The sequence below is a fragment of the Sesamum indicum genome, linkage group LG10, assembly GCF_026168435.1.
Source record: "Sesamum indicum cultivar Baizhima isolate 11 linkage group LG10, ASM2616843v1, whole genome shotgun sequence".
Taxonomy (NCBI): domain Eukaryota; kingdom Viridiplantae; phylum Streptophyta; class Magnoliopsida; order Lamiales; family Pedaliaceae; genus Sesamum; species Sesamum indicum.
The window spans coordinates 15,438,980-15,456,890 of NC_142666.1; positions in this window are offsets into that span (position 1 = coordinate 15,438,980).

Here is a 17,911-nt window from a genome sequence, read left to right on the forward strand (position 1 = left end):
GCTTAAATTTTAAAAGCAGCCAAATTGTTACGTGATTATACCTCTAGGTGATTTTTGATATAGCTAATGTTGGCATGATCCATAAATTAGATCAAATAATGTGTATATAATCACAGGTAACCCATTTGCAAAGCTGATGCAGGAGCGAGAGGTTCCAAGACCACGAATGATTAACACCTATGAACACGAAATAAATCCAAATGGATTTGCAGAGATAAAAAATAGATGTGTAAGGTGTTGCATGCCCGACGAATTCACATGAATATTCCAAAATGATATTAGAATGAGACCGTGGTTCTTGCAGGTTACATTACTAACCATATGGCCTGTAGTCAGTCATACTCATACATCCACCCATGGATCAATCATGTTGATTCTTTTCATGCCCCCGCCCCCAGTGTGTTCAGAAGCCTTGTACATCATACGAAGCGTCCCCATCGGAACAGCTTGCACGGGTATCATTACAAGATGTTGTAGCAAGAATAAGTCATAACTCTATATTCTGGTATTGCAGATAGAGACAGAATCTGCATCGTGCTGACCCCTAAGTATTAGGTCTAATTCCTACAGTAGAAAAACAGTCTCACCATTATAACAATCATTAAACTTTGATCTTATTAGCAGTGTCTCTTAGTTGAAACATTTAACAAAAGCATAAAAGTAATTGATAATAACAGACAGCATACAAAGAGAAGAATACCATTAACTCAGTTCATCAACAGGAATGACAGTTAACCTAACTTTTTCAGAAAATATAAAGTTGAAAATGTGTATTTTTATCTCTTTTTTGAGTGATAAATTTAAATCTTCAAACTTGATTGTTGGGGAGAAAAAGTATTCATGTGAATATACATTTTGTGAATCAATATACTCATTCATCGTTACGGATCCCTCGTTCTAATAATTAGTACTCGCAATCGAAACATATCCGATTTGCGAATGCATAATAAAATAATTAAATGAAATAGACAAAATATAAAATAAATTGTTGACTCAAAATTGATAAAATTAACTAATCTTGAATGTACATAAATAGAGATATGTCAATATAACTAATTAATTAAAGAAATAATATATAATTTTGTAATCTCAGAGCAATTACTTTTGATTAATTGGGTATTTTGGAGTAATTATTTTAATATTTTGGGATTTTTTAAAATATACAAAACCATGGTTCGTATTTGAGATGTCTAATTTCCATAATTAATTTGTTGATTTTTTTTCCCTTTCAACATAATTTGATTTTTCTAAGATTTTCAAATAATTAATAACATGGGATTGGACATAATTGTTGATTAAGGTAGATATGGATTAGTATGGTATTTGTAGAGTGATTGTGTACGTAGGATATGTACACAATTAAAACAGTTATATCTTTTCAAATTTATGAGGAGGGACAAAATTGTAAATTGAAAATGGCTAAAATAATTTACTTTGTAAAAATGTTAACTGAAGGAACTAATTTGAAAAGAAGAAATTGCATTTTTGGTACCACACAATAAAGAATGCTGCATTTTTTGTTACGGACAGGCTAAAAAATTACAGCATTTGAAATAAAAAAGTGCTATAACCAAATATAAAATAAATTAAAATAAAAAATACAATATCCTCCAAATTTTTTAAATTAAAAAATAAAAAATATTTTAAAGTTGAAATAAAATTGGAAACTAAAATGAATTTTAGCCGTACTGAGGAAACTTTTAGTTAAAATCTGTAAATAAACTAATTTAGTTAACTCTCAAGTTAAAATCTTTAACTAAACTAATTTATCTTGGTTAACTCTCAAGTTAAAGTCTTCAACTAAACTAATTTAACTTAGTTAACTTTAAATTTAAGAACTAGCAACTTTCTGGATGTTGTAAAGTGTCTAGATTATTTACCTTTGCTGTAGAGTCCAATCCAGATTATTTTTCGGAGCTTCCAAGGCGTGTGTTTACCTTCGAGGTTCCAGAGTGAACCTTAAATGTGATGTACTATAATAAAGTTGAGTACTTACGGATACAATACTCTGTTGATCGCTAAGTCGGGGTATCTATTGCATTGCTTTGTTTGAAGATAATTCACTAGAAAGGTCAAGTTGTGTTGTTTTAGAACTTGTTACTAGAAAGGAGAAACACAATTTTGGAGGTGGCAAATAGCTGTCAGGTATTACAGGTTTGTTTCTCAGTTAATGTTTAATTTTTTTTTTAGTTTGGATCTTCAACCGCCCTTCGCCCACTTCCCCCACCTGAGACAAGGATAAGTAGAACAAATAAGTCGATATATTTAGCAACTTGAGTTCATGGTTAGAGTAGGAAGAGACATTGGTTGTGGTAATGGGTATAAAATATTAGTTTGGCTTAGTAATCATACTTCAATCAGAGTTGCGTTTGAATTAGCATAAGTAACTATAACTGATTTATGCTTAAATTTTAGTAATGGTGACAAGAGTATAAGGTATAACTTTGTTTGTTCGTAGAACTAAACGAGGAGATATTCTAAATATCTTAGCATCTAATAGTAACTACATCAGCATAGTGTAGGTCCAATTTCTCCCCAATCCCATCTTGCTTCTCAGCTATAGAGGAGATTCAATTTGAATTATTTTGGTCACTCTTTTTTCTAAAATCAGACTAAAAGGATATTACACTTAGATCTTTTTAACACTTAGTTGTTGACATTTCCAGGCCATGGATTGAGCAGCGGTCGACCTCCTCCACTCCATCCTCATATTTTGATAAAAGTTTTTATTTGATGATCTAAATTCATTCATCATGATGTATTCAACTACGTTCTAAATTCTAGTGTTACTTTGCAGAGCCTCTCAAAGAATCATAAAGCGGCTTTAGCAGAGTTAACAATTGTTTTACGTGCTATTTGCCATGCCCATCGACCACCATTTGCCCAAACTTGGATTTCTTATAGTTGAGGAAGGATTTTGGTTGTACGACTATACATGTCAGAGGATAAAATGCAAGCCTGAGCGAAAAACTTGTATTATGAAGAAACTAGCTGCTATTAGAGTGACACAAACATGTATTGTTTGTGCATGCATATTTGAAACATTATCTTGAAGACTAACTAAGTGTAGTGGGAAAATATTTTCAATCAAATTAGCCCCTTCTTCTACCCTAATGTGGAGGAATACTATAGAATTGAATATCAACTCCTTCATCATGCTCCGAGATTCGTACCAAATGTTGTTGTTGCAATCAAGCTAAGAAGTACTTACATGTACAACAATGACTACGTATTGGAGTTCTTTCTTCCCGTAAACATGAAAGGGAGTATAAAACAACTCTTTCTTAATAACCTCCCGAGTACCACATAAAAATTCTGCACGAGTTCGAGAAAGTGTCGGAGGTGGAATTGCTCGGGAAAAATGCTTGCAAGGTCATGTTACTGTAGAGCAGTAAAACATGGATCAATTTTGCATCATCCATAATGAGTTTTGAACAGTCTCTCCTAAATGATAATCTTTATCTTTACTCAGTGGTAGAGTCCCTGAAACAGCTAGATCAAGGACTAAAGAAATAAAAAACAACGGCTTCCCACAAAGGTACTTATAAATTTGTGTTTTTGTTTACTTAGATATGGTTGATCCTGTGCACCTCCCTCCCTGCGAGAATGTTAGCTTTTAGAAACACCCTTGTGTTTTCAACATATTATGTTTGACAAATTATTCTGTTATTCGAACATAGGCATTTTCCATGTAAATTAGAAATAATAATAGTTACATTATACAACTAATCTTGCTCTGCTTGAAATTTGATGATACTATGAGAAATGATCTCATAAAGACAAATAACATTACAACTTTACTTTCTTATTTTTAGACTTCTAAAAATCGTGATTACTTGACCCAGTTGGTATCTTTGAATAGAATTGATTTCTACAAACAATAGTTGGATTAAAGAGACAAATGGAGGCGAATGAAGTACTTCAGGTTAAGTGTTCTTTAGCAATACTTCTCAAGGAGCCTTAAGGATGCTGCAAAAGCCTCGGCAGTAAGTCATCACAGTTGCATAGTCCAAAAGTTTAATCCAGTTATTTTTTCCAAATTAGTAACTCATCATATAACTAAGTTGCATATTTAAATTAGTAGATATATTGTCAAACCATAGAATACTTTATACAGATCATGCACGCCTATATGTTGTAGTCTTGTAGAAGTTTTCTGAAAATGAGGAAAGCTATTATAAACTTATTTATATGGTTAAATTACAGTAAATATCTCTTCAAGACTTTAGATGACGCCCTTAGTTTTGTGCATCTCATTCTTGTAGTCTGCCCAACTACGCTAAAGAAGATATGTTGGCAAATAGAATCTCTAGATAGCCATCTCGCAAGATAAGTAAGGTGCACTATTCATTTAAGAAAATACAAAGTCTGTTTGGAAAAAAGTGTGATCCTAACGTAGGAGGCTTATAACTGCTGGCTCATTCCTCTAAGAATGACATTAGTAAACATTTTCTCTTGACCAATACAAGTGATGTTTCTAATTAAACAATCAAATTCAATTATCTAAAATAGCAATTTTAGAACCTCAACATCGTCCTTCAGCTCTGAGGTAACTGATGTGAAAATCAAAGAAGGATATGGGCAACATGTTTGACATTCTTTGAACGAAAAGTGTAAACCTAAAGTTATTCTGTTGGGAAGGTTCTATGATTCTAGACTGGTTGCATTAGATATAAGGCAATCATGGCTAGTCAATCTGAATATTGTGTCTTGCACGCCTAAAAGATTCTTTCTTTTTCAAAGGACATAACAAATGGGAGGTATGTGGTGGCAATATCAATACAGAGGCTCATGAATCTCGTGTTATTTCTAAATGCTCAGGTACCACATTTGCTATGGATGAGATTGAGACAAGGTTGAAAGAAAGCACGATGGATAATGGGGATGACATAGTCATCGAACGTAACCAACCAATATCCTCAATCATGATAGACTCATCCAATTCATGAAACAAGAAGATGCAGTAAAATGCAAGGGAACTTTGGTGACAATTAGATTAAGATTACAATCAAAGTTGTATATAGAGATGATACAATTTGGTTCAAGTTTCAGTCGTCTAACGGATGTTTTGAACTGTATGAAGAAGTGGAAAAATGTTTAGACTGGAGAGAAGATAGTTCCAACTTAAGTATCTCAACGACAACGAGGAATGGGTGATGTTGGTGAATGATTCAGATCTTCATGAATGCCTTGAGATATTGGATTTTTTGGGCACTCATACCACGAAGTTCCTTATCTGTGGTGTGCCAAGTGTGACGAGGAGTTCAAGTAGCACCAACTACTCCTGATACCTTTTGTTAGGCGTATATGCAATATTGAAATCACCATTTCATTCTATTTTTTTTCTAGCTTTTGGTGTGTATTAGGATAAGTGTGTTGGGTATTTGATTTATTTCAAAGATATATTAGTAGCTAAGAAAAATAGGATAATCTTTGGTTATATGTGCACTAGTGTTTCTTTTCTTGTTGCCCATCTCCGGCCCCCTCTTGTAACAAGAGTTGGAAAGCATTAATATGTAAAATATTAAAAATAAATATTTGGGTAATTTTATCTTCCTTCATTTTGATAAAGTTCTATTAACTTCATGTAAATAAGAAGTTCCATATTTTTTATTCATTCAGTTCTTTTTCCTCCAACCCTATTGGAAAACTATATATTCAATTTCTTTCTTTTTTTCTTCTTTTTGATAGAAAGGTATTTACATGATTACATCAATCTTTTAATAAACTAAGCAATTGAACACTACATCAGTTCAATCAGTATATTAATATGACAAAAAACTATGGATAAATTACAATAAACTCACATAAAGTAAAACAAATACCCACACATTTGGTAGGACTAAAACCAATAATCTCAAATTTATTCATGAGATATTAGCCTTAACAACTAGGCTAAGATTTGATTTATAATTTTCTCTTTTTTCTATGATCAATTTTAGTTGATAGTATAGAATTGAAATGGTAATGGTCCAAGACCGATATAGGGCTTATGAAAATATTGTGAGCATTTAAACTTGCACTCTATTTTTCAAGTTTTATTTGTATTGTGCACAATGCAGGAGCTAATTAGTCCACATGTAACTCGACATGCCCACACGTCTATTTAAAATTTGAATATTAATTTACATCAAGTACGAAGGGAAAATAGCTGGCATACACCGCGGTATAGTAAATCCGACGCTTACATGAAAGCATAGAGTTGGCAAGTCAATCAATGTTCGTAAGGTATTGGCTAGTTATATGCTCATGCCTTCACTTGGAGTAGGTAGTGGATGTAGCGGCACAAAGCATCATTTGTTTAGATAGTCTACAATTTAATAGGCGCATCTTCTTATGGGTGGTAGCCCATTTGTGCTTGAATCTAAGGAGTATAATGGGACCATTATGGTCTATATAGTTTATGAATAGGTCAATAGTGGTGAATTTTCATTGCCCAATTTTAGGGATGTGTTTGCATATGTGGAAGCCGTTCGAATGACATATTGCTAGTACCCAAAAGGTGAATGGCCGGAGGTTTGAGCTAATCTTACATAAGGAGTTCATATAGAACATGTGTGTTAGGCATTGCGAGAAGCTCAGTACCTATGTCTCATTCAAGAAATAAGTGTTTATTATAGGTTAATGGATGAGATTGGTGTTACAGATGATCAATACTCGGATGTTGGGACGAATTGCATCTTGTATTAGGATAATTTTGTAAAAACTTCTTATAGTTTCCTTTCTGCAATATTAACAGATTGTGCATTATGTCAATGTGATGCTCACCTACAACTATTATGCAGGTAGCAATCATACTGGAAAGTGTTCATCTGCTAAAGTTACCTAATCATATATTAATGATGATGCTTAACCAATTTAGCAATATTGAATATCGTAACAAATACTGCAACATTTCAATAGAGGAATGTGATCTGCATGCATATTCTTAACAAATAAATTTTCATTTCAGAGTAGACAATATTCATCATACATAATGGAGACGCTTGTTAAAATAAGTATTTACATAATTGTAAGTTTAAATCTAAAGACACGTGGATATCATTGAAAAATATGTCTTATACCTAAACCCTAAATATTGGGCCCTACACATTGGCACCCATTGAATATTATATTAATAAATGATTACACAATAGGCCTAAAATAAATTAATAAATAAAAAATAAATAATGGGCTTCGGCCCAAATATGCCCTACATCTTGGATATTACTTTAGAAGTTGCCTCTACTATGTACTCAATTTCTTCTTGTTTAAGAGAAAATATGAACATTTGTGATATGGAATTGATGGGCCTTTATCATCAAGGTCCATGCTGGTTATTGAGTTGTTGCTGTCCAAGTCATTACATTGTCTTGGGCCTATAATTGTAGCTCTTACCAGACTAGATTTTGTTTTTTATGGACATTATGTTAATTAGGTACTTTGTTGGTTGGTTGTGTCACATGTCACACCAGCACATATGATGTCCAGTACTTAATACTAAGTATCTTGATTTTTGGTGTTTTGAATAGTGTTTGTCTGCTACACTTTTATTTTGTTTTTTGTTGGGGGGGGAGGGGGGTTTGAACTTCATCACTGTCTTTATCTTACAAAACTGGAGCCCTATATAATGTTGAAGTGTATACTGGTGGCCATCTATTATGGGGTTCTTCCAATGAGGCGTAAAAGGTGTCAGAGTATACTATCTGACATGAGTAGTTTTACGTGGAATTCGAGTGTTACCTGAAACTGGTCGTATGATTGTAGTATGTTATCCTTAATTCAATCACCACAATACCATTTGATAAATATTATGGCTTGTAGTCTATGAGGTACTTATCTATGTAGTATGAGTGCAATATATGGTATGTTTGGGAGAAGGTGATGGGAAACTCCAGCTTAATTGCCTTTCATGAGATAAACCACACACAAAATCTTGCATCCATATTGGTTTAGAAATGATTCTAGTAGACCTTCTCAAAGATTCTATATATGCATTACTCACTTCTGTAACGGAAGGCCTGATATGCTTAGGACTTTCTTATTGAGATGAACCAGTATCAACGTTATGATCATCAACTGGAAGAGGACAAGTAATAGGATCAAGTTTTTGTCCTAAATAAGGAATGTTGTCTTTATGAAACACTACATCTCTAGAAACTATCACTTTATTCTTGTTTAAATCAAATAATCTGTAACCTTTTTGACCATGCGCATATCCAATCAATATGCAATTTATAGCTCTAGCATCAAACCTAGTCTTATATGGAAAGGTATAGGTTGCAAAAATACAAACAACTAAAGATATTTTATATAACACCTCATAAGGCGTTTTCCATTTAAGAACTGATGTAGGGAGCCTATTCAAGATATAAGTAGTAGCAAGTATGTTCTGCCAAAAACATACTAGGAAGGGCTTGGAACATTAATGCACCTACTACTTGCAAGAGATGTTGGTGTTTTCTTTCTACCATCCCATTTTATTGAGGCACGTAGGTGCAAGTGTTATGATGAGTTATGGCTCATTTCTAAAGAATTCTTAACATTGTTCACTCATAAATTTTAATCCAGTATCTGGCCTAATTACTTTAATTCTTTTCTCAATTTGTGTAAGGATCATCTTATGAAATGCAACTAAAATAGATGTTGTCTGAGACTTGTGCTTCATTAAGAAGGCTATGGTCATTTGCCACTGTCAAAATAAATGTGCAATTGGATAATGAATATTGGTTATATGGCGCCATATATCTACATTAATAACATCAAAGAGGTCATTAGAACAGGTACTAATGGAGGGAAAAAACATGCAATGTTGTTTGGCTTTTGGGCAAATTTCTCAAAGTTACAAACCAGTCCTTTTATTTTGTAACAATGGAATATGATGCAATAATTTTAAGAAATACCTAATCTTTTATGCCAGAATTTTGTCAATTTTTAGGTCCTGCAAGACACAATAGGTTGGAAAAAGTTTGAAATGTATGTTAGACAAACTACATACAAAATCTTCCATGTGATTGGTCATTCTTTTTGAACTCTACATCACAATAAGTATATTGCACTTGTCATATAATTAATTCGTCTCAAAATTGTTATTAAATTTATTCATTAAGTAGAATAATTTTGATTCTACCTCAATATAGTTGGTAGAATCTTGTGTAAGTTATCACTGTTGATACTTAAGAATAAATATATAGTGTTAATTTGTGAGAATACAAATATAAAAGACAATACAATACAGTGATAATTATATTTCTCGCTATTGAGTGTTGCTAGAATATGTCAATAATTGTTCATAATTATACTTTTATGTGTAATTTTTTATCACTAATTATTCCTAATGAATATCATAACTCTAATATAGTATTTGTATTATTTAAACTATAAAAAAAATACTGTTTTTCTATATCTATATATATAAATATCAATCCCCATTAAGATTTCTTTATTATTATTATTATATTAATTATCCGCCTAATTTAATCTCATCATATTATTTTTTTCTATAAATGATTATATAAAAATCATATGCTTATTAATTCATATTAATTATTCTTTTACATTATAGTATCAATTCTCATTAATCATTGTTTTCATAATTATATCTAGATTTATTTACTAGAATGAAAAAAATACCTCACAATTATTAGGGTCAAATACACTTTACCCTCATGAACTATTCTTAATGTAATATCTACCCCTAAATTAATAAATGTAGCACTTATCATTTTAGTTGGACAAAAATACCCCTCATATCTTGAACACTTATATTATTTTTAATATATTTTAGTATTTTTATATTAAATTATTATCAAATTATTTTTTAATAAATAAAAAATTTAAATTAATGTGGAGTATAATTAATCTATGTGTAGATACTCAACAAATATAATATAAGCAACAAAACATATACGCTTTTTAAAAGAAATTGACAAATATATGCACTTAATCAAGACTTCCATATTTTTTTAATAAAATTAAATATATATCTATATATATACTTTATCATAATTTTTAAAGAAAATATGTCCAAAACAATTGATATGTAATTACTTATTTTTATCTAAAAGAATAAAGTTAATAACCTAATTCTATAACCAAATTAATAAAAAGTTTTTATCAATTTTTTTTATGTAGTTTTTGTACTCGTTCATTACTTACTTTTAAATTTGTAAAATATAACAAAATTCAAACTATTTAATTCACTGATTGTATTTTACTTCATTATAATTAGAAGATATCTTCTGCAATTAAATTTTTTTACTTACACTTAAAAGTAAAATTATTTTAAAAAGAAGAAATTTTTTGAACAAATATTGTCTGAAAATCTAATTTTAAGAGATAAGTATTACATTTATTAATTTAATAAAGTAACATTACATTAAGAATAATTCAGACGACAATTTATATTTTACCGTAATAATTAAATGATTGATGTGAAGTGGTGAATCACATGCAGTGTTGGTCGGAAACTGTGTCATAATCATTGCAAATTCCAACATATTCCGTTCTTGATTCTGCGTGTGAGAACTGAATCTCTATTGATTCGGAGTATCTGATATGATTCCTGTTATCATTCTTTCTACTGTTATGTGATCACTTTACCTAATAATTGTATTCAAATAATTGATGGGGTCCGCTTGTTCTACGTTTTCTAGGCAACTTAGGATTCAATACATTGGTATTAATGCATATATTGTTTTATTTTGAATAAATAAAGATAAATTCTCGTTAGATTCGATATAATTATAAATATTTTGATCTTATTTTTTGAAAAATATTTAATGCTGTTATGATATTTAATAATATTATATAATATTTTAGACGGGGGTCTGGAAATTTTCACTTTGCTCTTGCTTTTCTTTTAGAAAAAAGCTGACGAGGTGAATTTTTTTTCTTGCCCTTTTAGTCTATAATTTTTTTTTATAAAACAGTTAAAAAATAAATAAAAATATTGTGTAGCCTACAAGGCATTTTTATTGCCCTTTTTAAAATGGTACCTAAATTTTAAAAAACAAATTAAACGTATTTAGTCCTATACTTTATTGAATTTTTAAAATGATCCCAAGATTGAAAAAAATTCAATAGATTTAATACCATGTCCAAGTCTTAAAAAAAAAAAATAGATGATGAGGGCTCGTGCAATATGCGCGGCCATCAGTTGTATGAGCAACTAAGCTAACGAACACACGCATTGCACGTATTCTTATCGTCTATTTTTTTTTTTATTTACGAAAACTTGGATACATGACTAAACGTATTGAGTTTTTTCAATTTTGAACCATTTCAAGAATTTCATAAAGCAGAAGCTCAAAATATTAAATCTCGTATTCTATGTGATTAAAAGTATAATTTTTGTTCTATATTTTGTGAATATTTGAAGCAGTTTTTAGAGAGTGTCTTAACCTCTGACTTCAAATTAACAAGTACTTTAGATGAGGTATTTGTAAAAAAGTTGATAACTTTTGGTTTTTAACTCGGTTTAATTTAAGTAGTTTAAAAATAAAGTTATATTAAAAAAATTTCAACGTATTTTCAATAATTAGCTGATAATTATCTTAATAAAAACTTACCATTCTTCAAATTATTTTCGAATTTGCACATGTAGAATTGATATTGAGTTCTAATTCAAATAATTGTAATCATGATTTAAAATTATTCAAATTTTGAGGGTTTCACAGTTTTATATTTTTGAATTTTTATATTCTTTCTCTATATTATTTAATATTATTACTATATTACAGAAAATATAAATTAAATTGTTGTTTTAGAACCATGTAAATTTACTTATTTAACAGTCATATTAGTTGGTTGGAATATTATTTAATCAAATATGAATTAGTTCTTTTATAATTATTATTTAATATCCTAATAATATAAATGATAGTTATTTGTAAATAATTCAATATGAAATATGAAAATGGAAATAAATTTTATTACTTATTAGACAACTATATTATATTCGCAATATATCACAATAACAATATCATTTAAAACACACAAGACAAAAAATCTTTAACCATTAAATCTCTTTCCGAAAACGTTTTTTCCCAAATGCTCCTAATTTATCGTTTATCTATTTCTTGCTAGTTTTTTAAACACTTCCAACTTTTGATTCTATCGTAACTTTCAACTATTCCGAAGTAAGCATTTCACTAAAAGTAGAAATTCTCACAAACACCGAATACCGAATCTCATATGAAAACCTGAAAAGTACATTCTTTTTATGTTTTCCAAAATAATAACTAAAAATTAATAGTATCATATATAGCATCACTTTAATTTAAAAATATTAGAGCATCTCAAAACAATAAAATTTCATAATTTTGTAGAGGTTATAATTGCATTCCACCCCCTAAAAGTATGAAAAATAACAAAAAGTTCCCAAACAAAATGACATTGATAGGACCAAAAAAATAGTTTTTCGACTTACCACCTATATATAAGCTTTTCATTTATCTTTCTAAAGTATCTTTAGGTTTTAATTATTTCCAAGTTTTATTAAAATTTTCATCTAAGAAGGATGATTTTTAGAATTTTATACATCATAGTTTCATAAATTGTATAGTATAGAATTAATTATAAGCTCAATATCTGCAATTATGTTTTAAAAATTATTTATATAAAAATACTCATAATTAACTATGTATAATTTGTGATGTGAGCATATATATCATGCATATAATTTTATAAATATAAATTTGTATGTTATTGTATAATTATATATTTTATATTCAATTTCAGAAGAAATATTTAAAATATTTCATATTATTGTGAAATATTATAGATTACTTATATATGACTTTGTTTGAAAGTTGTATTGACAATATTTTATGAACCATTGTACCCATGTAAGTGTTTACCTATGCAACATATGTAAGTTTTTAAACAATTATGTAAAGAGTATGAAGTAAAAATTTTATAATAATTTGAATAATATTCTGGAAAGAGTTCACTAGAGAAAATATGATTTTCCACTACGATTAATTAAAATAAATAAATTATAATTATTTTGATCAAATATTAATATTTAATAAAGACAGGCTTTTCCGGAGTCCCCAACCCTTCTTTATTAAGATCAGAAAACAAGCAAATTTACAAAGGGGAGTACTGACTCTCTATCATTTCTAAAAAACTGTAAAAAAAAGGAGTACTGCTCCCTTACAGATATTCACCAAAAGTATATTTTCCTTTTGAAATGATAAAAATAATTAAATAATGACGTCTAATTCATGTGAAAAAATAGATAATGACGGCATCGACCGACCTTCAGTAGGCCTTGGAAAAGGAAAGTAGAGCTGAAAGTGAGAAGTATCTGGGGATGTGCGAAGCGGTTTTTGGCATATCAGAATTCTTTTCCCGATGATTTCAATCTCAAGAGAGAGAGAGATAAGAATTGTTGAGAGAGGATCACTACCATTGATATAATATTTAATTATGTTAATAATTGTTAGTACTATTTTTGAGCTTATGCATTTATTGTATTGAATTGAATGTTATTTGTTTTAAGTTTAGTTTTATTTTTCTCATCTTTTTGGTTAACTAATTGATATACGATGTATTTTTGTATTATGTATGTATATATACATATATATAATAGGTTTCGGGTAAATTGATTTTTAGAATTCGATCCGACCGGTCAGACCAGTGATACAGTGATCCAGTAACTTGACGGGTTCGATCTCCGATCTAATTCTGAAAACATTGAATGTAGGAGTTTAGAAGAGTGGTTTGGGGATGTAAACGAGTGGGGGATAGAAAGTTAACAAATAAATAGAGTGATTAAATTAATTTAGCATACTAATTAAATCGCCGCACCAATTTTTTATGAAGTCAAAAAGGCCCTTTTACGACAAAATAATTAACTTATTTCACTTTTCAAAATTTACGTTAATTGATAAATTATTTTTTTTTTCTCTCTTTTCAAAATAAATAACTTATTTCAGTTTTATACTATAGCTTGGAAAATTACATCTAGCACTCCTAAAGTTTGTTTTTGTCTAACAAATAAAATAAGTTCCCCGTTAATCAATATTCACTGAATTCGCATATATTAACAAAAAATTCAAAAAAAAAAATTATATTTACCCCCAATTAACTTATCACTATTTATGTAGTGAGTTTGGTCATTAACAGAGACACTTCACAAAATCCACATCACTCTAAGCAGCGAAGAGCATTGCGGATTAGTCAATCATATAACTCTTTAGTAAGTTGTGACACATCTCACGTACCTAAATAGTTTTTGAAATTCAATTAAAACATAATATTTATCTAAATTATATTTTTCAACTCTATAGATAAAAACAAACCGAAAATATAGAGTTAATTATACTTAAATTCCTTTTTAAAATAAAAAATAACACTTTTCTCCAGATTAATTTTAACAAAATATATATATATAAATTTTTAATTTTACTCCTTATTTAAAATTTTATTCCTTTTTCTACTTCTTCTTCCAAGTGCAGGATAACCCCCACTTTAGCATATTTTCTCATAGTAATTTCGACTCCACCACTCCGTCTATGACGAAACTGCCTGCCACGATTTCTAGACCATATGTATGAAACCTTGCCAAAAGCGTCATGGCCCAAGGGTTCGGTTTGAGAGTGTAGGGATAACTCCAGGGTAATAGAGCAGTAGAGCTGCTATTCTATTCCTCTCTCTGTTCGGAATAGGCAGATCGGATTTGGTCTTGGCTTACAAACAAGTTTGCAGCCGGAGGATCAGTTAGTAGTGAGGGAGGGGGTCGCTTGTTCCTTGAAAGTAACAAATAAACATGTAAGAGGGTAAATATAATATATATATATATAATAAAAAAAGTATAATTATAATAAAATATTATCATTATAAAATTATAGCAATTGGAGAAACATCGTTGCCCGTACCTACGTGTTGCTTTGTTTCTATCTAAATGGTTGACTACTCTGCTCAAGTTACGTGTGATGTGTTACCTATGACTAGTCCAGATATCTTCTTACTCATTTGACATGGATGTACGAAATTTGGGTTGTCATAATATCCATGACAAGAATCTTTGAGATGAGGAGAATGTCTCATTTCATGGATATAGGTGTAGAGATATTGGCTCGTGTGTGAGGATGTTTATTTGGAATAAGCGCATTGAATGACTCGATAGGAAACTCTCTATTGGAACGACAACATCAAATCGAGAATTCCCTGACAAGATAGTTTAAGATTCGTTGTATGGTTTGATGCACCATAGTAATCTGATATCATGTCATTGTGCTTTCATTATTTATTGATTATTGAGGTGATCATATAAGAGGTATTTTGGGTACAGGACTATCTAGTACAAAGGTTAATGAGCATTTATACAATTGAAAATTCGAATTATTACATTAAAATGTTAAATGAAGGGTAAAATAGAAAATTTAAGCAATTTTTATTGCTAACTTCAGTATTTTTCGTTCAAATTCTATAAACGGGGTCAGATGTAAACGGTAAATTTTCAGAGAAGGTGTAAGCGTAATTTAAAAAATTATTTAAGAAAAAATATAAATATAATTAATCCTTTAATTTAATACTTCTAGATGTATACATCAGAACACTACACACTTTGGCTTTTATCCATTTCCAACCCATTAATTAATACCTCAAAGCTCTATTATTGTCACTAAATTACAATATATCACCAAAAGTCAATGTTGGAGGTCAGTTCAACACCAAATTGAAATTAAAGCTAAAGTCAGACAATCCCAAGCTTCGTTATCTGATAGACGACTAACTCATTTTAAGGGTTAATTAAATCTTATCATATTCAATTCTCTTGCAAGTTCTATATTTTTCCTAGTAAATTAGTGACAATAATAATATTCTTATTCAAATTTTTTACTTCACATTACTCTAATACCATATTAAATAATCAAACATTCTCATCTCCTAAGGTTTGAAGTAATTACACTTAGTCCCTTCATTTGCCAAAATTCACTATAGAAAAAAAATTCTATATTTACCCCAATTGACTTATTACTAACTTATTGCAGGTCAAATAAATTATTTTAAAACCAAATTATACCCTTATTCGTCATCACGCATTAATGCACGTGAGGAGGTACATCTTCATCGTTATAAGGTAGTTTAATCCGAAAAAATTATTTGACCTGCAATAAGTTAGTAATAAGTCAATCGAGGCTAAATATTAATTTTCATTTATTTTTTTTAATATCAGCAAGTTCAATTAATTTTGACTAATAGAGGCATTTTTTTTTAGACGGAAATAAATTTCAGGAGTGCTAAATGTAATTATCCAAACCACATGGTCCTATATGTAATTACACCAAACTTCAGATGAGGGGAGTGTAATTTCCCTAAATTTTAATTATAAATGAAGAGTAATTTAATATTAATAGGGATAATTGATCCCCCTCCCCCTGAGGTTTGATGCAATTACACGTAGTTTTCTGTAATTTGAAAAATTACATTTAGCACCCCTAAAGTTCATTTCTGTAAGTCCATCCGTTAAACAAAACTCACCGAATTTAATGATATTAACAAAAGAATGGGAGAATATATATATATATATTAATTACCCTTAATCAACTTATTACTAATATATTTTATGTCTAATGAAATAGGAGGGTTTTTACTTGTGGGGGGGGGGGGGGTTCGAATTCAATCTTGGAAAGCACATCGAACAGAATTCATTCGGACTACGCTTAGTGCACCTATGTTGAGTATAAGGAGGCGATGGCTAAGTTGCGGGTGCAGAGGACTCAGAGACAGAATGCGGAGGGAGATTTTAGTACTCTATAATGCTGCCTTTAAGAGATAGGTCTATAATCTGGTCTATTTGAAATTGTTAATGAATTTGAGCAGGTATATTTTCATCGTTATAAGGGTAGTTTAGTCGAAAAAAACTATTTTTGATCTATAATAAGTTCAAGTGAGTGTAAATATTATTTTTTATTTAGTTCTTTTATTAATATCAATAAATTTAGTAAATTTTGACTAACAAACTATGTATTAGACAAAAGCAAATTTTAAAAGTGCTAAATGTAATTTTTTTAAATGACAAAAAATCTATATGTAACTATATCGAATTTCAAGAGAGAAAAATATAATGATCCAATATTAATATGTTAATATTTAGGTCGAGACAACCAACACAAAATTGACTTGTAATTAACCTTAAAATAATCACTTTTTTCTATATAAGCTTAAACAGATGTTGTCATGGTGGGGGGCCACAGGGGCACCCACGTAGTGAATTCCAAGGCCCTCTGACATCACTCAGCTGCAGACTGATTAAAATAAGGAGATGGAGAGATTTTGAGACATGTACTTGAGTGACAGCTGTTTGTTTGGTTGGCGTAAGATACCAAGTTGTGTTAATTAACCTAATAGCGTGTTTAGAATCTAATGCTGTCCTCGTGCTTTAGATTCTCAGAATCAAGTCGTCGTCGCTTTATATAGTGACTCGCATTTACTCACCTCCAGCCCATTATCTACAAACACGATATTAGTATGTAATTGACGCATATATATATATATATATATATATATATACTTTTTTAAGTACTCTAAACATATGGTAAGATTTTGACACTATAGTTGAATCAATATAAATGTTTTTTTATTAGGTAGATATTTATGTGAATATATATTCACATGTATATGTATATGAATATGTATATGTACATATACGTATACGTATAAGTGTACATATATTTATGTTTTTCACAATAGATTTATAAAAATATTAATGCAAATTAAGCACTAGAAAGGAGTTTGAACAAAGTAATACTCTTCCTTCAAATTATTTTTGTTTATTTTCTTTTTTTTATATACATATAGTTTTTAGAATAAGTGAGAAAAAATTATCGTGTATCAAGAAGGTATATTATATCTTGAGATTTTTGTTTAAATTAATATATTTATATTTGTATCTCAACTTGCATGTCTTGTTCGTATT